This window comes from Tachypleus tridentatus, unplaced genomic scaffold (assembly GCF_004210375.1).
Source record: "Tachypleus tridentatus isolate NWPU-2018 unplaced genomic scaffold, ASM421037v1 Hic_cluster_2, whole genome shotgun sequence".
Taxonomy (NCBI): domain Eukaryota; kingdom Metazoa; phylum Arthropoda; class Merostomata; order Xiphosura; family Limulidae; genus Tachypleus; species Tachypleus tridentatus.
The window spans coordinates 24,278,038-24,293,265 of NW_027467782.1; the positions used below are offsets into that span (position 1 = coordinate 24,278,038).

Here is a 15,228-nt window from a genome sequence, read left to right on the forward strand (position 1 = left end):
ACAGAGATTCAGAGAAAGTCACTGAAAAACATCCGCTTTTTGTTTATATTGGTACAGATAGACACTGTCAAGATTAAAGTGGGCTATTTAAGCTTTAAACTAAAGATGGCAGACTATCCACTGTATGTTTGAGTAGAAGTGAATTGACGCAATCGAGGTTAAGCAAACTTGGACGTTGAAACCAATAAAATCCTTGCATAGCGGGACGACGTGACAGTATGTGCTATGATGATCGACTAACCTATGTAACTCACAAGTTCTGGAGTTCATAAACAAGAAGAAACCCTATCCGCTTGACGTCGCGTTAGTATAAGTTATTATTACGAACTGAGCTGAAGAAATCACAAAGAGGAAGTCAGCTGACACCATGGTAATATGAATAGGCCGACAATCCTCCCCCACTCAGCTGATATAAAAGGTCCTAGTACAGACACCAAAATATTCAAAATCTAGCACGCAATCCGACATAACTGAGATCATCATCTAGAGAGCTCAGATCTCGTCTTCATCAAAAGAAGAAGGAAAAGAAGTCAAGAAGGAATCGAGGAACAACTACAGAAAAATGTCTCTTACAAAAAGTAAAAACCAGGCCATTTCACGCCCAAGCTCTTTCTAAGTAATTCTAATGCTATTATTCCGTATCATCAGCCACCATGATAATAAAAGTAAAAGAATTATCTGTGATAAATATAATAAAAAAAACTGTATGTGTATGGGTAAATACTAAGTGTTTGAAGGCTTAGATAAAAGTATTATTGGAAGTCTTAGTCTCGTATCTCTTTGTTTTAACTATAAACCCTCAAGTTAGTGCCTGTGTGCTCTATTCGTCCACTACATCCTCACTTCAAATAAAATTTCATGTAACACGAGGTAGTAGTAGTCGAACTCCAATGGCTACAACGAAAGAATCCATTCAGTCTGCCTGCATGTCAGTCCGTGACCATGTTACAAATGGTATAAGAGATAAAATTAAATAAATACATCAAAAATTTAAGAAATATGAATTAATTGGAATGATAGATTCCAAGATAATTGGAACAATTATAAGTTGAACAAGGTAATTGCATAAATTTTGAGCTTACTAAAATAAAATTGAGAAGTTTAATGAATAATAAAACGCATGGGCCAAATAATATTTCCTTGAGGGTTTTGAAGGAGGTGAAGGAGTGGATAGGTGAGCCACTTGCCATAATTTTGTAAGTTCTTGAATAATTGACAAATATCAACAGATTGAAAATTACCTAATGCCACTCCTATCTTTAAGGGAGATAATAGATGTTTTCCCAGTAATTATAGGCCTATTAGCCTTATATCAGTTGTGGGAAAAGTTTTAGAAAGTCTGATAAAAATACTTTATAAAGTAATTTAATAAAGTTTAAACTTTTATTGGATAGTCAACATGTTTTCACAAAGGGAAAATCTTGTTTTACAAATCTTTTGCTTTGAAAATGCTACTGCGTATGTTGATACATATAAAGGCGTAGATTTGGTGTATATGGATTATGATAAATCATTTGACAACGTGCCACATAAAAGGCTGTAAAGAAACTTATCTCCATCGCTGTGAGACATAAGTTAACTAACTGGAAATTTAGCTTGATGGAAGAAAACAGAGTTGTTATAAATGGTGTTCAGTCAAACAAGATTAACGTGATAAGTGGTGTGCCTCGAGGCTCATCCTGAGGAATTTTTCTCTTTTTGATTAACGCTAATGATATAGACCAGGAGTTCCAAGTCGGTGGGTGTGCTACGTTAGTTCAATGTCATTAGGTGATATTATGGGTGTATGTATGCGTGCCTGTGAGTGAATGTGAATGTGCATGTGTCTGCAACTGTATGTATGTGTGTACTAGTGAGTAGCGATTATGTGAGTGCACGAGCATGTACGTATGCTTGTGTGTCTGTTTAGCTGTGATTAAGTGTGTGTGTGCTCGCTGTCGACACGTGAGTCACATGTCCGTTGCTGATTGGTGGATGACGAATCGCGCGACTAACCACGCTCTCTTCCCTCCCAATACTTATCCCATCATTACTCTACCTGCACCCCCCACAAGTAGTCAGTGTAAGATCTACAGTTGCCAAAGCATTCATTATTCAACATTTTTATTTTATTTTAACAAGGAGATAAGTAAGCAGTAGAGGTGAGTTGTGTCCATGGCTAAACGGCGCAGATACTCAGAATCGTACCTCAACATTGGCTTCACCACTGTGCTCGCCAACGACGGCATCGAGAAACCACAGTGTGTTTTGTGCTATGCTGTCCTGAGTGCAGAGTCAATGAAACCATCAAAACTCAAGCGTCATCTCGAGACGAAACATCCAGAACACGCAAAGAAGGATTTGGATTTCTTCAAACGGCATGAACGGTGTCTTAAAGGCCAAAGAATCGATAGAAGTGGGTCGTTTCAGCAGCAGAGTGCAGCCGTAGTGGAAGCTTCATATGAGATTGCATTCGAAATTGCTGAACAAAAAAAGCCTCACACGATTGGAGAAACACTTCTTAAACCCTGCATGATGAAAGCAGTAAATCTTATTCTTGGAAAATCCAGTGCAAAGAAGATGCAGCAAGTATCCCTGTCAAATAATACTATACAGAGGCGCATTTCTAAAATGTCTATGGATGTGAAGGAACAGGTTTTGACTGAAATCAAGGGTTCCCCTTTGTTCTCCTTTCAGCTCGACGAGTCAACAGATGTAAGTTCATGTTCTCAGTTGCTTGTCTTCGTGAGATACATTAATTTAGGTGACATCAAAGACGAATTCTTATTCTGCAGTGCACTTGAAACCACAACAAAAGCTGATGATGTCATGGAAAAAGTTTCAACTTTTTTTCAAGACGAAGATCTTCATTGGGAAAACGTGTGGGGTTTGTACGGATGGGGCACCGGCCATGCTGGGATCGAATTCAGGATTCCAGTCGAGACTGAAGAAGCTAGCACCTCAAGGAAAGTGCATCCACTGCATGATTCACCGATATGCTCTCGCCAGTAAGACTCTCCCTGCCTCTCTGCAGGAAGTGCTTGAATCTGTAATCAAAATTGTAAATTATGTGAAGACTCAAGCACTCAACACTCACCTATTCAAAGAACTATGCAAAGACATGAATGCTTCTCTTCTACACAGCAGTACGTTGGTTGTCGAAAGAAAACGTTATTAATCGTGTCTTTGAAATGAAAGATGAAATAAAGCTGTTCCTGGAGACTCAAGAAAGGAAAGATCTTGTAGCTCACTTCAAAGATGAAGCATGGAATAAAAGGGTTGCGTACCTAGCCGACATTTTTGACCAGCTGAACAAGCTCAATTTGAAGCTTCAAGGAAGGGAAACACATGTTCTCCTTTTTCAAGATAGTCTTCGGGCCTTTGTTTCCAAACTGCAGAACTGGCATCGGAAAACCAATCTTGGAAGCATCGCTATGTTTGAAAAACTTTGTGGAGTGACGGATGAGTCTCAGATCCAACTGGATCAGTTCCTCAAGGATAAGATTACCGAACATCTTCAGTCTCTAGAAAAGGAAGTCGAGCGTTACTTCCCTGTACTATCACAGGAACAGGAGGCCCTGGTAAGGAACCCATTTTGTACTGAACTTAATGTATCCAGCATCCCAGATGATATCCAAGATGAATTTCTGGATCTAAGGAACGACTCTTCAGCTCGTGATCTCTTCAAGAGATCACGTGACTCAGTTCTGGTGCGCTATGTATCAGTCATACTCCAAAGTCAGCATGATAGCTTTACGTGTCCTTGTTCCATTTGCTTCTACCTACTTGTGTGAGGCAGGATTTTCTACTCTTGTCAATATAAAAACAAAGAATAGGAACAGATTGGATGTTGGAGATGACATAAGACTGGCTCTAACAAACGCTCGGCCACGAATTTCAAAGCTTGCTGCTGAAATGCAATATCAGGCATCTCACTAGCTGGGTTGGATAGCTGTTCAAACCTATGTTAATATTATTTTAAGAAATATATGTTCTTTTTTGTGAATTCAGGTTGGACCAGTGTGATTTAGTTTGCTAATAAATAATTACAGAATTACTAAATAATTTTTAGATGTTTCTTTCCCTCTCCTTCACAGAAAATAAAAGAAAAATTAAGCTGCTAATAATAAGCCCTAAGTAGGGGGTCACATGGGTTTCAAACTTTTAGGTAAGGGGTCACGAGTGCCAAAAGGTTGGGAACCCCTGATATAGGCGAAGGAATAATCAATAAATTATTTAAATTTGCTGTTGATAAAGATTATTTGGTGTTCCTAGCTACGAAGAGGACGCTGCTGCTTTACAAAAGGATTTAGACAAGTTATTGAGTTGGATAAACAAATGGCAGACAGATTTTAAGTATTATAAGTATAAGGTGGCCTGGCATGGCTTAGCGCGTAAGGCGTGCGACTCGTAATCCGAGGGTCGCGGGTTCGCGCCCGCGTCGCGCCAAAACATGCTCGCCTCCCAGTCGTGGGGGGCGTTATAATGTTACGGTCTATCCCACTATTCGTTGGTAAAAGAGTAGCCCAAGAGTTGGCGGTGGGTGGTGATGACTAGCTGCCTTCCCTCTAGTCTTACACTGCTAAATTAGGGACGGCTCGGTGCAGTGGGCTTACAACCTTCTCACTCAAATACTTGTTGAAAAATCCGCAAGCGATTGCGCCCACTATGTTCCAAGATGGAATCTAATGGTGATAACTAACTAACTATAAGTATAAGGTATTGTACGTGTGTTATCATAACTTGAATTATGAGTATAATTTGGATGGGAATAACCTTAACAGTATCATGAAAGAAAATAGACCTTGGTTTAACCCATCCAAGCTGTTTCAAGTATTCGGACAAATGGGAATTTACGTTCTATCTATAGAAATACCAAATATAAGCCTAAAGAGGTTATAATTTCATTGCACTGGATTATTAGAAAAAGTTAACACTTTGAGCTATTCTTTACCTAACTAATCGTCACATTTTAACTCCCCCACGGCTGAATGAGCGAGCATGTTTGGAGTGACGGGGGATTTGAACCTGCGACGCTCAAATTAGGAGTCAAGCACTTTAAATATTTTGATATAACGACTTTTTATCTTTATTAATATTAGAAAGTTTATATCGTGCAATCTCTGCAATAAATATGGAAATTCACCAACAGAAATTGGTAATTTCTGTGTTTAGTCAAACGCTTAGGCAAATAACATTTTATTTTAAAATATTTATGAGCGGTTGTATTACGTTTGTTTTTCTGAAGCTACATGAAAAACTACATTGTTTTTTATTTTTTGTCAAAGTATGCGTTTATATTTGTATTGGTGAAATTTACGCAAAACTATTTGAAAGCTCTCTGCTTCAGCCCTTCCTAACTTAATATTCATATACTACATAGAAAGTAAAGAGTAAACACCCTTTAAAACGTAGACTATCTTTTTTACCACTAAAATGTGGATTGATTTTCATATTACAAAATTCCAACATGGGAAAGAGTGAGCTTATTCTGTAACAGAATTCAAACAAAGACCCTCAGACTGCGAATCGAGCGCCTTAAGAACCAGGTCATCTGTCTCCAATTAAATACCAAAACATTTTAACCATAACTTTACTGCTTACAGAGATATGACTTATTTTACGTATGCAAATTTACTGTGTTCTTTCTTTTGTCGTTTTCAAGCGTGCAGATTTTTTATTGGCATATTTGAAAACTACATCAAAACAAATTTCATATTTTATCTTTAAATGTTAGACCTAACTGTGGAAGATGCTATTAACCCAAAAGTACAGTTTCAGTATGTTAATGTTTAAATAGTTTATTTCAAGTTGTTGTGCTTAATTTTACAGTTCAGTTTAATAAATTGAAAAACATTATAATCTGTCAAGAAATGGGGTCTGAACCAGGTACACAGTTAAACATTTCATATTCACCTAATACTTAACACTTTTCACATGTCTGGAGTCAGCTATAGATTTTAAGAAAAGAAACTATTTCTGGGACATGACAAGTTTACTGCTGTCTTAGTACACACTGCCTTGGGGTTTTCTTTTGGTTCGTAATTGTCATTACAGAATTGAATCGGTGAATTTAAAAGGGGCCTAAGTCGACAATTTTTCAAAAGTTAGATATTTTATGTTTAATGATCTTCAAGAGACAAGCTATCTGATTGTGTGCATAAAGGTCCCAAGTTCACAATAATGTATTGACCATTAAGAGCATTTAAAATGTATTGAGTGCAAGAGGGACCCAACTCCGGGACTTGGGCCTCTCTTGCATGGATTTAGCTTAATGTCGTAGGTGGCAGCACTGGTAATCCAGGATGGCAGCGCCCATGCAGCATGAGTTTGATTCAGGTTATGAAGAGATTAGGCCGAAAAGAAAGCGTAATGAACAAGAATGGGTAAGAAACAAGCTAAAAGGATTACGTGCTGAAAGCAAAGAATGATATGCTTGATTTCAAATCCCACCTTGGTCAGTTTTATAAAACGTCAGTCAGAAAGGATGGAGAAAAGCACACAGTCAGCAAATACAAGGTGTTCAGATTCAGTGCAGATTTCAGAAATTACATAGAGGTTTCCGAAAATATGCCTTCTCAGGTCACAACCAGATTCCGCCTTCTAAAGCCCTCGGTCAGGGTTGTCACATACCCAGAGGAGCCACTCTGCAGTGGGCAACTTGGTGTACAGGCAGCAAAAGTAAAGGATGTTCAAATATTGGCAAAATATCTTTCACCAGAGGCTCAGCAGTTCTTCAATAAATTAACAGTTTGTGATACTATGGGTGAAGAAGAGTTTGACTTTGAAGATTAAATACCATTGGAATGATGCAACTCATTAATAACCTGTCCCATTTCAGAATGAAAAACTCATTTTACTGGAAGCTATGTATCAGAACAATAGTTTGGATATAAACTGATCTCAAGCAGTGTTAAAAATATGACAGAATAAGAAATAAAGATATTCTCAGATGAGAAATATGTGGTATGTCCATTATTTTCAGATTTTACTATTGTTTAATTCAAGAAGGACCCAAGTCCAGAGACTTTAGTTTGCCAACCCTCTGAAATTAAAAGAGTGAAGTGCTTCATATTATAGCATTTGTAAGCTATGAACTGGTGCTATATCTGGGTAAAGTATGAATCATTTGGCATAGCCTCCCTTTAAGATATGCAAATACCGTATTTTCCGCCTAATAAGCCAAATTTCTGGCCCTAAATTTTGGACCTGATTTTTGGGGGTCGGCTTATTGGCCGATCACTCCTTTCGGAAATGTCTTCTTCTTAGGAAATGTTTTTCTTTTGAAAATTACCATAGGCGGTAATTTTGTCCCATCAGCAAAGCACGTTAAGACTACAGTGAAACGTTGTTTCTGGAATTTCATTGGTTACCTAATTACAGTGAGTGGAACCAATAACGAATGACATATTGATTCCATCTCTGTCTCAATACGACATGTTCTGCTTTACTACAGAACGCCAATGATCACACACAACATGCATGCTGACGCTGAAACGAGACTAAGAAATCATTTTGAAGAAACTTGTCACTTCTTAAAAATGGCTTCAGCTTATTGGGCGGTAATAAGCAAAAACCCTCATTTTCAGAGCTGAAAATTGGCCTCGGCTTATTAACCAGAAAATACGGTAAGTTGATTTCTTGCAAAAACATTTCTTGGATTTAGGCCTCTTTTGAATTCACCGATTCAATAACATAGTTTAGTTTGCTATATACAAGCTATGCAACAAATCCGGTGGTGTATATATATATATATATATATATATATGTAAACGCCACTGAATAAAGTGTATGTGCTTGTCCTCTGGTTAGTAAAAATATTTTCTTTTCTTCACTATCAAGCTGTATCCGCTCTTTTCATTTAATCTAATTAAGTTAGAAACTCAGTTTATCTCTGTGTAACATTTCTCTAGATAATATGATTACCATTCGTGTCTGTCAGGTTTTCAGAGAGTACCTGACCTTTATATAACCTGTCTGTTGTGGTGCAGTTATAGTTAAAAAACTGGAAGTAAGTACAGGTCACAAACAAAGAAATCAAGTCGTATTCAAGGTATTCTAATAACTTTCTATCAAAAGTCATAAAGATACAAGTTGGTTACACTTTTATGTTCTTTCTACTCTTTTCAAATATAGGATTCAATCCTTTTACACTTCTGGATTCTATTGACTTCACATAAAAATATGTAAGGATTTGTACATTCTATCAAACAAAATGTATTTTTTATGCTTGCAATAAAACACACGAGTAGCTCCTACCGTTGGAAGAGAATTTCACGTGTTTTCATGTATGCAGTTTTAACATACTGGATTAGATGCGAGTAATATAAAAAACTGTTAGCGGTATCCTATTAATATATATGGAGGATATATTAATTAAGTCACTGAAAAAAAGGCTTGAATTTTACCGTTTCTATTCGTCACAGATAGATTTCTTACACAAGTTCGACTTTTGTCATGAGAACATAGATTGTCATAATATTACAATCTTAAATTCAACAACAACTCAAGCCCAAAATAAACCAATACAAAGGAACACTTTTATACCTATATTAATAAATATAATCAAACATCTAAGTACGCCCTCTACATTCCTACACTCAGTTACACAACCCCCTTCAAACATGTGGTCAGCTATCGGTCAGTTACCTCTTTCATTCTTTCATAAACCAAATCAACACTAAAAACAACAGGGACAAAAATATCTGCCACAACAAAAACTAGAGAAAGTAAGATGTAAACAACAGAAAATACACCAACACGACAAACCGTTGACTAACCTCATAATTAACAAAAACTACCGACAGTTAAATACAGACGAGATACATCTACTTAACAAAGGACTGAACTTCGCAATAGCACCTAGGTACATTCCAACGTTAGAAATTAAAACATGTTTAGAAGACCTATCCAGGAGACTTGTGATACTTTCCACAGAAAACAACCAGCAGAAAAAAGACAACTTCGACAATTTTACTGACATCCAACAGCCAAACTTCCCAGAAAAAATTTATATTTTCCAGAAACATCTAAAAACAACATCTTAAACGATTTTTTCAAAGAATTTTCTTACAAAACCATCTACATAATTTCACAAAACAGAAAGTTAAAAAACAATCCTACAAAAAGAGACATTAATTCCATTAAAACCTAAAACAAGGCAAAAATATTAAAATTTTAAAAGCAGATAAAGAAAGCGCTATAATCATAATGAACACAAATGAATACATCCAAAAAATGAAGAACATTCTGTCAGACACAAACAAATTTAAACCAATAAAACAAATCCAACAGACACACGAAACGCTTGTTTGTTTGTTTTTTGGAATTTCGCACAAAGCAACTCGAGGGCTATCTGTGCTAGCCGACCCTAATTTAGCAGTGTAAGACTAGAGGGAAGGCAGCTAGTCATCACCACCCACCGCCAACTCTTGGGCTACTCTTTTACCAACGAATAGTGGGATTGCCCGTAACATTATAACGCTTCCACGGCTGGGAGGGCGAGCATGTTTTGGCGCAACTCGGGCGCGAACCCGCGACCCTCAGATTACGAAGCGCACGCCTTAACGCGCTAGGCCATGCCAGACCCCACACGAAACGCAACTAAACAAAATACTACTAAAAATGAAAAAAAAACAACAACAAAATTTCAAAAACACTTTATTCTTACCTACGTAAGACCGACTCACACACACCACAAATATACGACATCCCCAAACCTCATAAACCAGATTGTCCATTATGCCCACATATGAATCGTTTAATTACAATCTTGGTAAATACATAGCTTGAGAATTCTCCAAATATGTAAAAAACTACACTGACAAACAAGCAGAAAAATGGAGAACAGATTAAAAGAACATAAAAAGTCACCTTCACACGTTTTCGGACACTGCAAAGCAAATAAACACAACATAACCATAGAAAAGACCCAAATACTAAATATATATTTAAATTTAACGTTTAGAAATTGCATTTAATTAAAGTAACATCATGTATTTAGTTAATAACGTGAAAAAACCAAGAAACTCGAAAGCAATGATTAAAAACAGAATCAATTGCACAATAGTATGAGTCGTAAGTAATAATAACATATATATTTTACAGTATTATGTGTCAAAGTATATGCGTGTGTCCGCTGTTATATGGAAAGCTGCCGGTCAGATTGTCACCAGGCATATATATACTCTTTGAAGTTCCTGGGGTAAGGAAAATCGGTTTTTGACCCAACTTCAGTACCATCCCCTGAGTTCTTATATCTTCCCTGTATGTTTAAAGGTTTAGTCAGATTGTGTGTGTGTGTGTGTGTGTGTGTGTGTGTGTGTGTGTGTGTGTGAAAACGAAAAATGGAATTCGTGGTCAAAATGATAGACAAGTAGATATATAAATAAGTGTGTTTATAGGTAACAAGGTACATAAAAAGAAACAACAGGTTTTCTTGACAGTGGTATTTTAGTTGAATTATGGTGTATTAACATTTTTAAACTTCAAACATATGTATATGTGTGTTGTGTTTTTCAATTTCTGACGCGAAGTAATCAGTAACTTCTATTGTACTTAAGTTACTTGGTTCACAACACAATCGCCAACTCATTGTCCCTAAAGACGTTCCAACACATTGTAGGTTTGTGGTATTCTTAAGTCCACCCACACAAACTTGAGAACAGACAACTACACATGAAATGCTATATTTATTTTTCATCTTTCACATTCCCGTGAGACAAATGTATAAATTAGATGTCTTCAGGGGATTTCATTATTTCACTTTAATATTCACCGAATGTTAGTCTGAATTCCAGGATGTGTTGTTGAGATAGAGATATTCTTATACACTTTATCCTTTGTTCTCTCTCAGCAACCAATAAGTAACTTGCTAGTAAGGCTGTTCTATTCTAAAACATCTCACAAGAGAATAGATGGTGTAACAAAGTGTGAAGGAAATACCGTCAACAACTCGTTTCTTCACAAGTGGGTGAGCATTGTCTACGAGAAATTTAAACTTTCCTTCAATGTCTTCTCTAATGACAATAAGTTCGTAAAGATTTTAGTCATAACAGGGCCACTGGGTAAGCATTGTCTATCGATGGTAGAATAAAACGTGTCTCATTTATTTTCAATGCATTCTCCATTAAGTATAAACCGAATCTAAACGAACTCATGTACTTAACTTTTGTAGCTTATACACTACGCAACTGTAACTGTTTTAACCTATACACTAAACTGTTTTTACTTATGTACCAAAATGTTCCAACTTATAAACTAAACTGTTGTATACTTGGTAGCGACTGATGAAAAAGAAAAGATACATCAATATACTTGTATAAAATGAGGAATCTTTTCAGAACAAGAAACTGTTCCAATATAAATACGATAACAGTAATTAATTTATATTTATGACTTATATTTCTTAATATTAATTTCATTTTTTGTTATTTATCTTTCACTGTTTTCCAGTTTTATGTAGATAGCTCGAAATCGTTTGTTTTTTCGAAGATCATTTTACTTTTAATAAACTGCATAATATTTTTCGAATTTTACCTATTGTTTTTTCCTTGCACAGACTATTTTTATTTGTATTACATGACCTATTATTTATGGAATTATTTTTATGTAAGTTCAAGTGTTGCTAACGCTCAGTAGTGAGGGAGAACTTAAATCAGGAAGAAGAGACACGAGCTAAACTGGGAAAAGAAGATAAAATGAAATAATTATCATTTTAATTATTTAAATATTTCTTTTGCTGTCTTTAACAGTTAAAACCAGATCAGACTCTCGGACCTGAAAATATCTACCTCAGCAGCTTGACTAACCATAGTTACACTGTGTGGTGATAGGCATGCTAACATTCAACGTGCGTCGTGCGATACTAGCCGGTTTTAGAATCTTTCAAGAAATATTTTTTTTTTTTACATGAGCTTGTTGGTTTGTTTGTTTGTTTGTTTTAATTTCGCGCAAAGCTAAATGAGGGCTATCTGTGCTAGCCGTCCATAATTTAGCAGTGTAAGACCAGAGTCATCATCACCCACCGCAAAGTTTTGGGCTACTCTTTTACCAACGAATAGTGGGATTTACCGTCACTTTATAACGCCCCCACGGCTGAAATGGCAAGCATGTTTGGTGTGACCGGGATTCAAACCCGCGACCCTCAGAGTACGAGTCGAACGCCTTAATCCACCTGACCATTCCGGGGCTTTACATGAGATAAAATCCACCTAGTGGTAGAACCTACATATTTCTCCATTTATAACATTTACTACTGAATGTGAACAATAGTTGAAGGATCAGGCAGTAATTTTTTAGGTGAGCATGCAACAACTTTTTAGGTGACAGATAAAAACATTTTCCAGTTATGTTTCGCCTTATTTGAACTCTGAGTTGCAACAACGGTTATATCAACAATTGTATTGTAATCTGTGATGCATGCAGTTTTCATTCGTAAATTTTTAAGTGAACAAGAAACGAACACCTTTATATATACGCTGCTGGCCAAAATCTTAAGCTCAATGAACATAAAGAAAAATATGCAATTTTCATTGATAGATTCAACCATTTATTTGAGTAGAGCTTTGAAAGATGAAAATAAGAAAAGGGAAAATAAAAATAAAAATAAAATAAAAAACTTTTTCAGCAATTAATATAGAAAATGTGAACACTATGAAATTACCCTAAATACTAGCTGGTCTAAAGTTTAAAGCAATACTGAAACGAAGCGTTAATCGGTAAACACGTAACGAAATTTAGATATTTGTGTTCAAGCATTAGTGTTGTCAACATCTCCCACTGACACCTCCTGTGTTACATTGGGTAAAAACATGGCAAAGGTTAAAACGTTGACAGTGTTTGAACGTGGCAGAATTGTCGAGCTGCAAAAGCAGGTCTCTCTCAACGTACCATCACTGGTGAGATTGGGCATAGTAAAAATGCTGCAAATTTCTCAAAAGACCCTGAGGGATACGGAACGAGAATTTCAAGTGTTCGGCCCAAGAAAATTTCGCTGGCGTTGAGCAGGAGGATTCGACGGGTTGTCAGGCAAGAAACTAGCTGATCATCGAACCAGAGTAAGGCCCTTACACACGCAGAATGTAGCTCAAGAACAATAAGTGTTTTTTGTTGTTGTTTTTTTTATAGCAAAGCCACCTCGGGCTATTTGCTGAAACCACCGAGGGAAATCGAACCCCTGATTTTAGCGTTGTCAATAACAATAAGACGGCATCTACAAGAGAAAGGCTTTAAAAACCATAAACGTCTTAAAAGGCCACGCCTCCTTCTACACCACGAAACAGCTTGGTTAAACTTTGCTGAGAATCACCAAATATGAGACGTGGAAAAGTGGAAGAAGATTTTGTTCTATGATAAGAAAAAATTTAACCTTGATGGTCCAGATGGCTTCCAACGTTACTGGCACGATAAGGACATGTCACCGGAGACATTTTCTACACGACACAGTGGAGGAGGTTCCATCATGATCTGGGATTGTTTCTCCTTCCATGGAACAGTGGAGCTTCAAGTTATTCAGGGGCGTCAAACAGCAGCTGGCTACATTGGCATATTGGAGAGAGCATCCTTATTGACTGAAGGTCTCACTTGTGTGGAAATGACTGGCTCTTTCAGCAGGACAACGCTGCAATCTACAATGCCCGCAGAACAAAGGATTTTTCATTGCGAATAAAGTGACTCTTTTGAACCATCCAGCGTGTTCGTCCGAACTGAACCCAATTGAAAATGTTTGAGGGTGGATGGCAAGGAAAGTCTATAGAAATGGACGACAATTCAAAACAGTGCATGATCTTCGTGAAGCCATCTTCATCACTTGGAATACCATTCCAGCTAGCCTTCTGCAAACGCTTATATCGACCATGCCAAAGCGAATGTTTGAAGGTATTCGAAATGACGGCCGTACAACTCACTACTGAGACCTCTTGCTGGGCATTTCCTATACTGTTTAGGACTTCTTTATGGTATGGTCTTAAACTTTTGACCATCTAGTATTTAGGTTAATTTCATAGTGTTCACATTTTTGCTGTTAAATGCCAGAACAGTTTTTTTATTTTTATTTTTCCTTTTCTTTTTTTCATCTTTCGAAGCCCAACTCAAATAAGTGGTTGAGTCTAACAACGCAAAATGCAATTTTTTTCTTTATGCTCATTAGGTTTACGATTTTGGACAGCAGTGTATATACATCAATCTCATTCCTAAAAGGTTTACTAACATCTGCTAAACAGATTTGGATTGTTTGGCTTGGTAATTTAATTAAGGGTATCCAGGTAGCCAATCAGGTGGAGGCATTGCACTCCGTTCTAACAGTGGATACAAGCTGACCCGCTGTCAGCTTATGGCATTGTAAAGTCAGGTGTAAGCGACGACACGTTGTCTCAACAATATAATAAGTGATAGACCCTTGTTGAAAGACAGAGACTACATCCGACTTTAATATTGATAAAAACATTGTAGGATACATTTTGTGAATTACGGAACATCTACGAATTGCGTTTGAAGAAAGTTTCGATATATTGACACACAACATCCATTACAATTATTACTTACCAAATCATACAATACTTGAAAGACCCGATATGAAAATTACCAGTTCAGACAGAAGGGAATCTCTGTTATGGGCTGTTCTTACAAACGCGTTTGCAAATGGTCGAAGAACGTACAATATCATCTTGATGTTTGTATTTGAGGTAAAATGTTGACTAATTGTGTCTTTAAAAGTGTCCTGAAAAACAATAGAATTTTTAAGTTCATCTGTTTTGTTTACTTTTATCTCTAAATCATAACAAATCGAAAAATAAACAATATCGGTTTGTTTGTTTAGAAATTTCGCGCAAACCTACACGAGGGCTATCTGCGCTAGTCATCCCTACTTTAGCAGTGTGAGAAGAGAGAGAAGGCAGGTAGTTATCACTATCCACCATCAACTCTTGGACTATTCTTTTACAAACGAATAGTAGGATTAGCCGATAATTATAATGCCCCACTCCTGAGAGGGCGAGTATGTTAGGTGTGACGGAGAAAACAATATGGGACACATTCTTGATGACGAGAAACCCACTTGAAATAAAACTTTTTTCAATCACGTTAACTCGATACACCCCAATATTAAGTTCACCTGTGAACAGGTAAAAACTAACCAATAACACTTCTTAACCTCAAGATTCCTATAACTGATACACAATTCAAAACAGAAAATGGCCCGGCATGGCCAAGCGCGTTAAGGCGTGCGACTCTTAATCTGAAGGTTGCGGG

At 36.8% G+C, this 15,228-nt stretch overlaps 1 long non-coding RNA gene across 3 annotated transcripts in view; it reads right to left on the minus strand.

Annotated features, from left to right (window-relative positions):
* LOC143243222 (uncharacterized) overlaps positions 1-15,228 on the minus strand; it is a 29,478-nt gene that overhangs the window by 11,975 nt on the left and 2,275 nt on the right. Inside the window, exons 2-3 of one of the 3 annotated variants that reach the window (XR_013024234.1) lie at positions 14,524-14,698; positions 10,652-10,962 (exon numbers count right to left, since the gene is read on the minus strand). This is a non-coding gene — a long non-coding RNA (uncharacterized LOC143243222). Of the gene's footprint in view, positions 1-10,651; positions 10,963-14,523; positions 14,699-15,228 lie in introns of those variants that run through there. The other 2 variants (XR_013024235.1, XR_013024233.1) reach the window with 2 other exon arrangements.